The 10467-nt window shown below is 38.6% G+C and overlaps 1 pseudogene; it reads left to right on the forward strand.

The window, feature by feature from the left end:
• The first annotated feature begins 7148 nt into the window (after positions 1–7148).
• Positions 7149–10467, forward strand: part of LOC116693078 (tumor necrosis factor receptor superfamily member 11B-like) — a 41045-nt pseudogene continuing 37726 nt past the window's right edge.

The raw sequence follows: 10467 nt of genomic DNA on the forward strand, positions 1-10467 counted from the left end.
TTTTGTGACAAAAAAAAAATGATTCACTGAAAACAGGTCAAATTTGACCCAAGGATTACATAAGGGTTAAGGGAAGTCTGCCAGACGGTTTATTTAGTCTCTCCTTGCTGAGCTGTGTGACTCGGCGTCTGCAGATATCTGGGTTTCGTTATCAAGAATGAGCAGAATGTGAGACGTCATCCCGTTACTGTCAGAGCAGCATGGCTCATCTCGCTCTAATAACAACCTTCACAAAGATGTGTTGACAGTGTGTGAGTGAGACAGAAAGTAAAACCTCCCCAAAAAGAAACGAAACTGGCAGACCCTCCATGTGTAAAAAAGGGAGTAACTGGAGGTGTGATTAGGTCGGTGTCCCCCCCCCCCCTTTTTTAATAAACCGAGAGAGAAAGCAGGCAGCTCGGAAAAACAGGTGAAGTCACAAAATGAGCCTCGTCTTCTCCTGAGGGTCCGGATCCGACAAATGATCAGTAAAAGTGGAAGTAGAAGTACAATTTTAGCAAAAATCTACCTGAAGCAAAAGTTCTTATTAGGAACAATCGCTACTTACATGGTTTTAATATGGCATACTGTATATTATATACAGTATGTAGTGTATATTATATACTGTATATAATATACACTACATACTACAGTATGTACTGTATATTATATACTGTATATTATATACTGTATGTACTGTATATTATATACTGTGTATAATATCACTACATACGGTATATTATATACAGTATGGAGATGTATCTTATAACGTCATTTATACTGTAATTAGTGGTTTATATACTGTATAATAATATACCTACTACTACAGTATTGTGTTATCTATACTTATTTTATATACTGTATGTCCTGATCTATATATACTGTGTATAAGTATACAGTAATGTAGTGTATATTATATACGGTTATAATATACAGTTGTAGTGTTATTATATACATTATATATTATACATACATACAGTATATATTATACAGTTTTATATACATGATGTGAGTGTATATATATCATACTGTATATTATATACTTAGTATGTACTGTATATTATTACTGTTATAATATAACAGTATGTAGTGTATATTATATACTGTGTATATATACAGTATGTAGTGTATATTTACAGTATATAATATACGTACATACAGTTATAATACTTATATTAAACAGTATGTATGGTATATTATATACTGTATATTATATACTGTATGTAGTGTATATTATATACTGATATAATATACAGTACATACTACATATGTACTGTATATTAATATACTGTATATAATATACACTACATACTGTATATTATGTACATATGTACTGTATATTATATACTGTATGTACTGTATATTATATATGTGGTTCTTGAGTAGGAAATTACATAAATTACTATATGTATGTACAGTATGTATATGTGTGTGGTGTGTGTAGTATATGTTATGGGTATGTACATATGTGTATATATGTGTATGTAGTATATGTATGTAATACGATGTATATATGTATATTAGTATGTGTATAATTGTTAGTACTATACTATGTGTATGTGTGTGTGATATTTATATGTGTATATTATACTGTATAAACTGTGTAGTGTGTATGATTAGTGTATGTAGATGTATGTATGTGTATATATATACACTGTATAAACTGTGTATGTGTATGTATGTGTATGTATGTATGTATGTATGTGTATATATATACACTGTATAAACTGTGTATGTGTATGTATGTATATATGTGTATGTATGTATGTATGTATGTATATATATATACACTGTATAAACTGTGTATGTGTATGTATGTGTATGTATGTATGTATGTATGTATGTATGTATGTATGTATGTGTATATATATATATACTGTATAAACTGTGTATGTGTATATACAGTATGATCTTATTGATCTTACCAAAATGAAATACTGCTGTAACCATGGCTACAGACTCAGGCTTGCCTGAAAGCTAACATGTAGCGACGTGCTAACCCTGCAAACCGGTTTCCTCTTCAAACTTCATGCCGGATAATTAATTAGTTTATTTGTTTTGCCCTAGCTGTTACCATGGCAACAGCTCCTCTTCCTAAATTCCCAGACAGTAAAAAATGTAAATGAGTGATTCTCCCTAAAATAACATGCTTTACAACACTATAACATATATATTATTGACTGAAACCTAAGAAGAAATGCTAACATGCACACGATAATGAGGCTTTTTATGCAGAAATACTGTTTCCATTGCTTTTATTGACCCCTTGACCTTGATTTATTCAGGGTAGGGTCGCTGGGAGGAGGCCGCGGATCCAAATCACACACATTCAGACCTGGAAGGGGCCCAGCACAACCCCAGTCTGGCACCTGGAGCGGTTTTGAGGTTAAGGGCCTTGCCCGAGGGCACGTCGGTAGTGGTAATGAGGGAGAGAACAAGCGCTGCTCCCTCACTTTCCCCAGCCAGATATCATCCTGCTGGTCTGGGGATGGAACCGACAACCTCCCGTCACAAGCTCTCTTCTCTAAACTTTAGGGGAACCACTGACTCGGTTCTGGAGATATGAAGCGTGCCAGACAAGGGTCCAGGTCCCAAAGTCCGGACTCACGGACTCATGGACTCACAGACTCATGGACTCACAGAGTCATGGACTCACAGAGTCATGGACTCATGGACTCACAGACTCATGGACTCACGGAGTCATGGACTCACAGAGTCATGGACTCCTGGGCCTCGGCCGTGGGGAAAGCAACAAACGTCTTCTACTGGCGAGTAGAACCAGCACCGAACTGGATAATAGCACCAGCACCAGAACCAGCACCTGGTTAGCCTTGGTGGAAAAGACATACCCGTGTAACTACACAAACCCAGTACCCCCGTCTAGGAGCCAGTGCCAAAGAGATATGGATAGCTGAATTAGTTTTTTTACTGGATTGTCTATTTGATTGCACATTTCTCATGTAATCACTGTGAGTATGTGATCACATAATTTAGTTTTGTACATGTAATACTCCCAAAACATTAATGACATAACATGAATACATTAAGTCCACGTGATGTACGCGGTATACCCACTTAGAAAGCTCCATGATTTCAATAAACCCACTTTAAAACACCCAGGGACACGCAACACCATACTTTCCATTATAATTTAGATATATTTTAAATTGTCGTCTGTTTTTCTTCTTCACGCAGGCTAAATTAAAGGTATTCCCGCCGGAAATTGGTGCATAAATGTGTATTCGAATACGGGAAATAAAGTCATTGATGCTCAAAACTTCCCTGGGGGAGGACACCCTGACCCCCCCCCCCCACTATGATATGGCCCCCCCTCCCCCAAATGCAGATTCTGGCCAGTATACAGTAGAGTATACCCAGTACAGTACACTAGACTACAGCACTGCATTAAACCACAATAAAGCCACATATGGTATTGATCGCCTATGAACTCACCAATTATTCATATTTTAATCTACAAAGGGGGGGGGGCAGATCTGGCTTGTGGCACTTTTAAAACATTTAATATAGTCAGACAAGTACATTTTTGTTATTTTAACCCTTGTGATGTCCTCCTGTCAAAATGAAAATCAACACTTAAATCAAGTGTTTTTCTTTTTCTTAAGTTTTTGTACCTTTTTCCAACACTTTTGACGCTTTTATTTCAATGTTTGTCACTTTTATTGACGTTTTCAACACTACGTAACACTAACTTATTAACTTCAGTTTTACAGTTAGTTTTGGAATTTATGGTAAAAAAAAAACTCATTTACAGAAAATTATTCCTAATGTTTGAGTTGGAAAAGCAGAAATTAGGAATTATTGAGACTAAAATTAAAGGAATGGATGTTGATGATAATCACAGACTGGAATATGTCAACTTTTACTCAATACTATTTCAACAACACTTCCATTTGTTTTTTCAAATGCTATAAAATTGAATAAGACGCCCCAAAATGAACCCTCCTATTGTCCTCGGGTCACTTGACCTGTTTACAAAAAACTTTCTTTATCAGAACTATGACAAAAAAGAGCGTTAAAAAAAAAAGAGACAAATGTTGGAAAAAAACTACAAAAACATTCCTATTTCAAACACTGAAAAAGTGACCGAAAAAAATGACAAAAATACATCAAAAAACATTGGAAAAGCAACAAAAAAATGGACTAAAACATAATTTTAAAAACCCGCAAAAAAGTGACAAAAAACTGGAATAATACTGACAAAAATGTTGAGAAAAGAGTAGAAAAAGAACAACGAAATGTTGAAACTTCAACCCAGAAAAACACAAAAGTTGCAGGTTGACGAGTAGACAACACAAAATTAATAAAAATAGAGATGTGTTCTTCCAAAGAGCGTTGTGTGGAATCAACCATGTTATTTTGGGGACTTAAAAAGAACATTGATGTATGAAAACGGGTCAATTTGACCCGAGGACAACATGAGATATATATAGATATATAGATATATAATTAACTAAAGTTATGTGCACCCATAGAATAAAGGCAGTGATGTCCTTCGCCCACAAGGTGTCAGCAGCCAGTTTCCTTTAAACAACGTAAACACCTCAGCATATGGTCAGCGGTGATATTAGTAACAGGTATGATGACTCAGCGCTACTCTTCTTCTGCTGACTCACCGTCCCCAGCTTGGGTGACTTGCAGGTGTGAGTTATACCAGGGGCTCTTTAAAAACAAACACACTCCCGGTTAAACCGGTTTTGCTTCATCTCAACACGTCCACGTGTCCCAAAGAGGAAAAGAGACAATCCCAGAATCCCCTTGTGCTGGGGTCTGCAACCCCAAAGTGGACAAAGGGTACGATACAGCGTCTTTCAGACCTCGACTTCTCTTTTTTTTATCCTTTTTGGGATGACTCCCGCAAGGAAATTAAAAGTTCCAGCAGCAGTTTTAGCAAGAAAAACTAAAATGGATAAAAAAAGACAGTAGAAAGACAACAAAATAACAGTAATGATGATAATAATAATACCAATAATAACAATAAGAATGTTTGTCGAATAAAGACAAAAAAGACCATAAATTATTATCAAAAGCGTCGGTGTTGAGTCCAGTGTTAAAGTGGTATTCACATTGTTCTGATGACATGAGACACATGGGGACACAGGGGGACACAGGGGGACATTGGGGACACAGGGGGACACATGGGGACGTTTTGAAACTACCACTAGAAGTCGCCAAAGACTTCTCTGCAGATGTGGAACCGACCTGACCGACATTAACCGGGAAATAACGGTGAAAAACCGATTTAAGCAGCAGCTGGAACACACTTTATATCATTTGAAAGCGCGTAGCTTCACACTTGACTCGGATCAAACCATTTTAAGATTTACTTTGGAAACTATTCCATTTTCCAGCAAGATTGAGCCCATTTCAAGATTATACAACATCATTATAAGAAGCACATTTCTCATTTTATTAACAATAACTAACTGCATTACAATTCACAGTATTAAAATAAGACAATATTTACTATAGATGACCATTATTTAAATTGAGAGTACTGTAATTCATACAGTACTCCCCCTTTTCATGGAAACCACCTGTAATAATGCAACTATACTACTAACTACAACTATACTAGTAATACTACTTCAGGTATTACTCCTCCTGTTGTCCTCAGGTCAAATCTGACCCAAATTTTAATAAGTTTCTATATAAATTTGGGTTTCTTTCAACCAAACTGTAAAACAAAAGAACGTGGACGGTTCACTACAACACTCTTCACAACTTAAATGCATGATCAGTTCACTACTCGCTTTATGCTTTGAATTTGGGTGTTTTATTCAATTTTATAGCATGTAAAGTAAAATTGATAGTAGAATGTTGAAAAACAGGAAAAAACATCAAAAACGTCAAAAAAATTACAAAAACTTGGAAAAAAGTGACAAGAACGCCACAATAATCTTCAAAAAGTCAGGAAAAGTGGGAAAAGCTTTAAAAAAAATATATTGACAGAAACTTTAAAAATAATTGTTGAAAAATATAAATATAAGTATAAGTGTAAAAAAAACCCCAGCACATTAAAACCCATTTCCATGAGAAGACAGAGAAACAAATATAAGATGAGTAGTATAACTATATAAACTAGACACAGAACAGATACTGGGCAGCTGCCAACATTTTTAGGAAATGTGTTGTTTTTATGCCTAACCCTCATGTTGTCTTTGGGTCAAATTAACCCATTTTCAGTTACTTTAATTTTTTTCACCAACAAAATGGGCCGTTGAAATAATCACTGAAGATGTCAATATCAAAACTATCAAAAATCGTTTTTTATGTGCACCCACAACATTGAAAAAGTGACAAAAATGTGGGAAAAAGTAATAATAACGTTGGAAAAAAGCGACCAAAATGGGGTTTTTCCCATGTTAGACGGGAAGAAAACACGAGGGATATTTTTTATTAACCAATCTTTAGAATAACTCAGATCTGACAGCCCCAGCGCCTCTTGAGTGGGATGGATGACGTCTGACCTTTGGTCCCAAATTCATCATTTTAAAATGAATTGTTATTTTAAGGGACATAGGTGACGCATGCGTCATGCGGCACGTCTCACACGGCAAAAAAAACTACAACTTCCGCACAATGACATTGGATTAAAAATGCCATTGTATACATCGGGGATGACGCATAAATACTCCTTAGGGAACTCCCAACACTTTTAGCCCAGCTGCTCTATAAATAGAGCATGGCGTGTAGTGAGAGCATATCTTCCTGCTGCAGCCTGCAACATGTTGACTATGGTAGGTGGAGGCACGGGTGGAGAGGCGCACTGCAGACATGCATGACACGTGTCTGTAGGCCTTGTTGTACTCCTCAGAAGGCTTGTTTTTTTATACAAGAAGAGCTATTTCGCATTTATCCTCTGAAAGTCGAGTCCAGGCTATTTGATGTTAAGCTTTGGGGGGTTATAAAAGGGAAAACATGTCTCTGGAGATTCTTCAGCAAAAAAGTGTGATTTTCTAACCGGGAACTGCAAATTTGGGACAAGAATATGAGAGACATTTGCTCTCTGATTTGGACAGTGAGCTGACTTACCTGTTCCTGGTGGCATCAGTTGGCTGTGCGGTGTTCCGTGATGTTTGCTGTGTATTCTCCAGGTTTTCCTTTGTTACACACGCTGCATCTCCTTGTTTTCTCTACATCCCTGAGATCCTCATGTAAATTGTAATTCCTGTGGGATTTCCTTCTCTCATTCCTGTCTCCTCCGTACTTCCGATAAGTGGCATCGTTCTCTCGCTGGCGCTGCTGTCACGCGCGCCGCTATGGTGATCGGCGTCGCCGCGCCGCTGCTCACCTTCAGGGACAGCGACCCGATCACCGGCCGCACGCTGGAGTGCGACCGCTGCCCACCCGGCACCTCTCACTGCGCCGCGTGCACGGCCACGCAGAAGACCCTGCGCGCCGTGCCGTCGGGCTCGTTCACGGAGCTGTGGAACTACATCGGGAAGTGTCGTGCGCTGCGGCTGTGCGGCTTCAACGAGGTGGAAAAGACCGCGTGCACCAGACAGCACTGCCGGTGTCAGTGCAACAGGGATACTACCTGAAGAAGAAGTACGCATGTGCGTCCGCACAGCGCGTGTCCGTCCGACAACAGACGCTGACCAAAGGTAGGCTGCCGCTTCTGCCGCTGCCGCTGCTGTGCCGCTTGCCGCTGCTGCCGCTCTGGGTGATGAGACAACGCATCGGGTAGGGGGGGCTGGAAGTCTCCATCACATCTATTCACAACAGTTCCAGGTTTAATGTAAGGGAGATCGGATCAGCACCGCAGTGTTCGAGACGGAGCGATTCCCAGATTATTCGTTGGATTGCTCCAAATTCTGATCTACTTCTATCTATCATATATATCTCTATCTATCTATCTATTCTCTATCTATCTATACATCTATCTTGATAACCAGAACAAACAGACTAACAATCCATTTAAGCGCCAAGTACTGATCACATGACCCATTAAGACCTGTCAGAGAAACTGTTGTTAACTCATTGATACTCCATCACCCCACAATGCTCGGTCGAATATTTGCATACTGCTGTGGCAACTCTGATTGCTGCTTGCAACATTATTTCAAAAACTACCTTGACTCAGCAACTATGGTTTCAGATCTGTTAATTTAATACGACTTTAAGTCTATTTAGTTGTTAAGCCGTCCTTAAGCCTGCACGTTTCCTTTAAATTAGGAATATAACGGATTAATGGATTGTACTCGTACCAGGTCCGGAGCTCCACACTAAACTGAACTGAAGCTGCAACAGCTGTACTATGTTACTGTTGTTATTGTTACAACCAATCAGACAAGCCGTGCTGTTGGTTTATGTTCATTTAAAAAGGTTTAAGGAGAACAGCTGATCACTACACACACATTACAGCAGGAGGATTTTAGGACATTTACTGCCCCACAGAGGCAAACAGCTGCAACTAGGACTACATTTACATTTGATTTAGCACACAACAACAATATATTTAAGGGACATTAAGTAGAATTTAACTCTAAACTTAACTCGTCTTGACTTGTCTTCCCGTCAAAATTGAAAAAAACACTGTTTTTGGTGCTTTTTAATCAATGTTTGTCACTTTTTTGACATTTTCAACACTACGTAACATTAACTTATTAACTAGTTTTACAGTTATTTTGGGAATTTATGGTCAACAAACCTCATTTATAGGAAATTATGCCTAATATTTGACTTAGAAAAGCAGAAATTAGGAATTATTGAGACTAAAATTAAAGGAATGGATGTTGATGGATAATCACAGACTGGAATATGTCAACTTTTACGCAATACTATTTCAAAAACACTTTTAAATGCTATAAAATTGAATAAGACGCCCCAAAATTAATGAAAGTAGAGATGTGTACTAGCCAAAGAGCGTTGTGTTGAATCAATCATGTTATTTTGGGTACAGGAACGTAGATATAGGCCTGAGGACAACATGAGGGTTAAAAGGACTTGCAAAGGAAACTCTCAAGGGGCTTTGCACTTTGGGTTCCCTACAATTATTTGTAGTTTAGACATTTTCATGTGTGGCTCATTGCACATATCTTTTTTCCAAAGTGCATATCATTTGTTGGATGCAAAGAGAGTTTTTTTTGTTTTACTGACACTCAAAGTGTGACTCATCTTGGACAGATAATTTCATCAGGACCACCGATGTGGCACTCGTCTTTCATCTAAAAACCAATGTCCCGTTTGTCTCCTCCAGGGACAGCTGACGAGGACACAGTGTGCCAGACCTGTCCCGACGGCAGCTACTCCACCACCGTGTCCGCCGTGCAGAACTGCACGCTGCACCGAGGCTGCGAGGCTGCGGGGCTGACGCTGGTGCTGAAGGGCTCCACCTGGCACGACAGCGTGTGCACGAGCTGCGAAGAACTCAAATCCAGAGGTGAGACAACGACAAGTCCCCTAGACCGTCTGACCACATGGGTCAATAATGCCTAACCTCGAACACGACCCACAGAAGCGTGTTCTGTCCTCGTATCCAAACCAGAGAGGGTCCGATACTAGTTTTTCCTCCTGATATCGATTCCGATACCAGGACCTGCGTCTCGGCCGACAGCGAGTATTGATCCGATACCAGTGTGTCAGATCTTCTAACATTTGTGTTGTCTTCGCTCAAAATGGAAAATCAACACTTTTCTTGACGCTTTTTATATCGATGTTTTGAATTTTTCTGACGTTTTTGTCCCTTTTTTTTTTTTTTTAACACTTTTGACCCTTTTTGCAATGTTTGTCACTTTTTTGTCAATACGAATCAGTGACTAATTAACTAGTTTTACAGTTATTTTTGGAATTTATGATCAATAAACCTCATGTATAAGAAATTATACCTAATGTTTGAGTTAGAAAAGCAGAAATTAGGAATTATTTAGACTAAAATTAAAGGAATGGATGTTGATAGATGGTCACAGACTGGAACATGTCAACTTTTAAATGCTATAAAATTGAATAAGACGCCCCAAAATTAATGAAAGTAGAGATTTGTACTTGCCAAAGAGCGTTGTGTGGAATCAGTCATGTTATTTTGGGGAATTAAAAAGAACATTGATATAGGAAAACGGGTCAATTTGACCTGAGGACAACATGAGGACGTCATGAGGGTTAAAGGTGCACTATGAGTTCCTGCGTGGTTTCAGCGCGATTTCATTTTTATTTCATATCAAAGGCGTCTCTCCTTGAACCGCTAGCTGCCTGCCCCCTGAATACACTGTGAAAAAGCCCGATCTTGGGAAACAACACAGGCGTCAATGTCGAAAAAACACTAAAGGCACAGGCTGTGCACCAAAATACAACAAACCACATTCCAGCCAATCAGCACCAAGATGGTTGGGGGAGGAGTGGGGGTTAGAGAAGGCCGATTTACAGTCGACACATCCGAGCTTGCTTAACCGAATAGATAGATATTAATTCAATTCAATTTCAATTCAATTTTATTTATGGTATCAATTCATAACAAGAGTTATCTTGAGA

Source organism: Etheostoma spectabile, chromosome 7 (genome assembly GCF_008692095.1).
Source record: "Etheostoma spectabile isolate EspeVRDwgs_2016 chromosome 7, UIUC_Espe_1.0, whole genome shotgun sequence".
Taxonomy (NCBI): domain Eukaryota; kingdom Metazoa; phylum Chordata; class Actinopteri; order Perciformes; family Percidae; genus Etheostoma; species Etheostoma spectabile.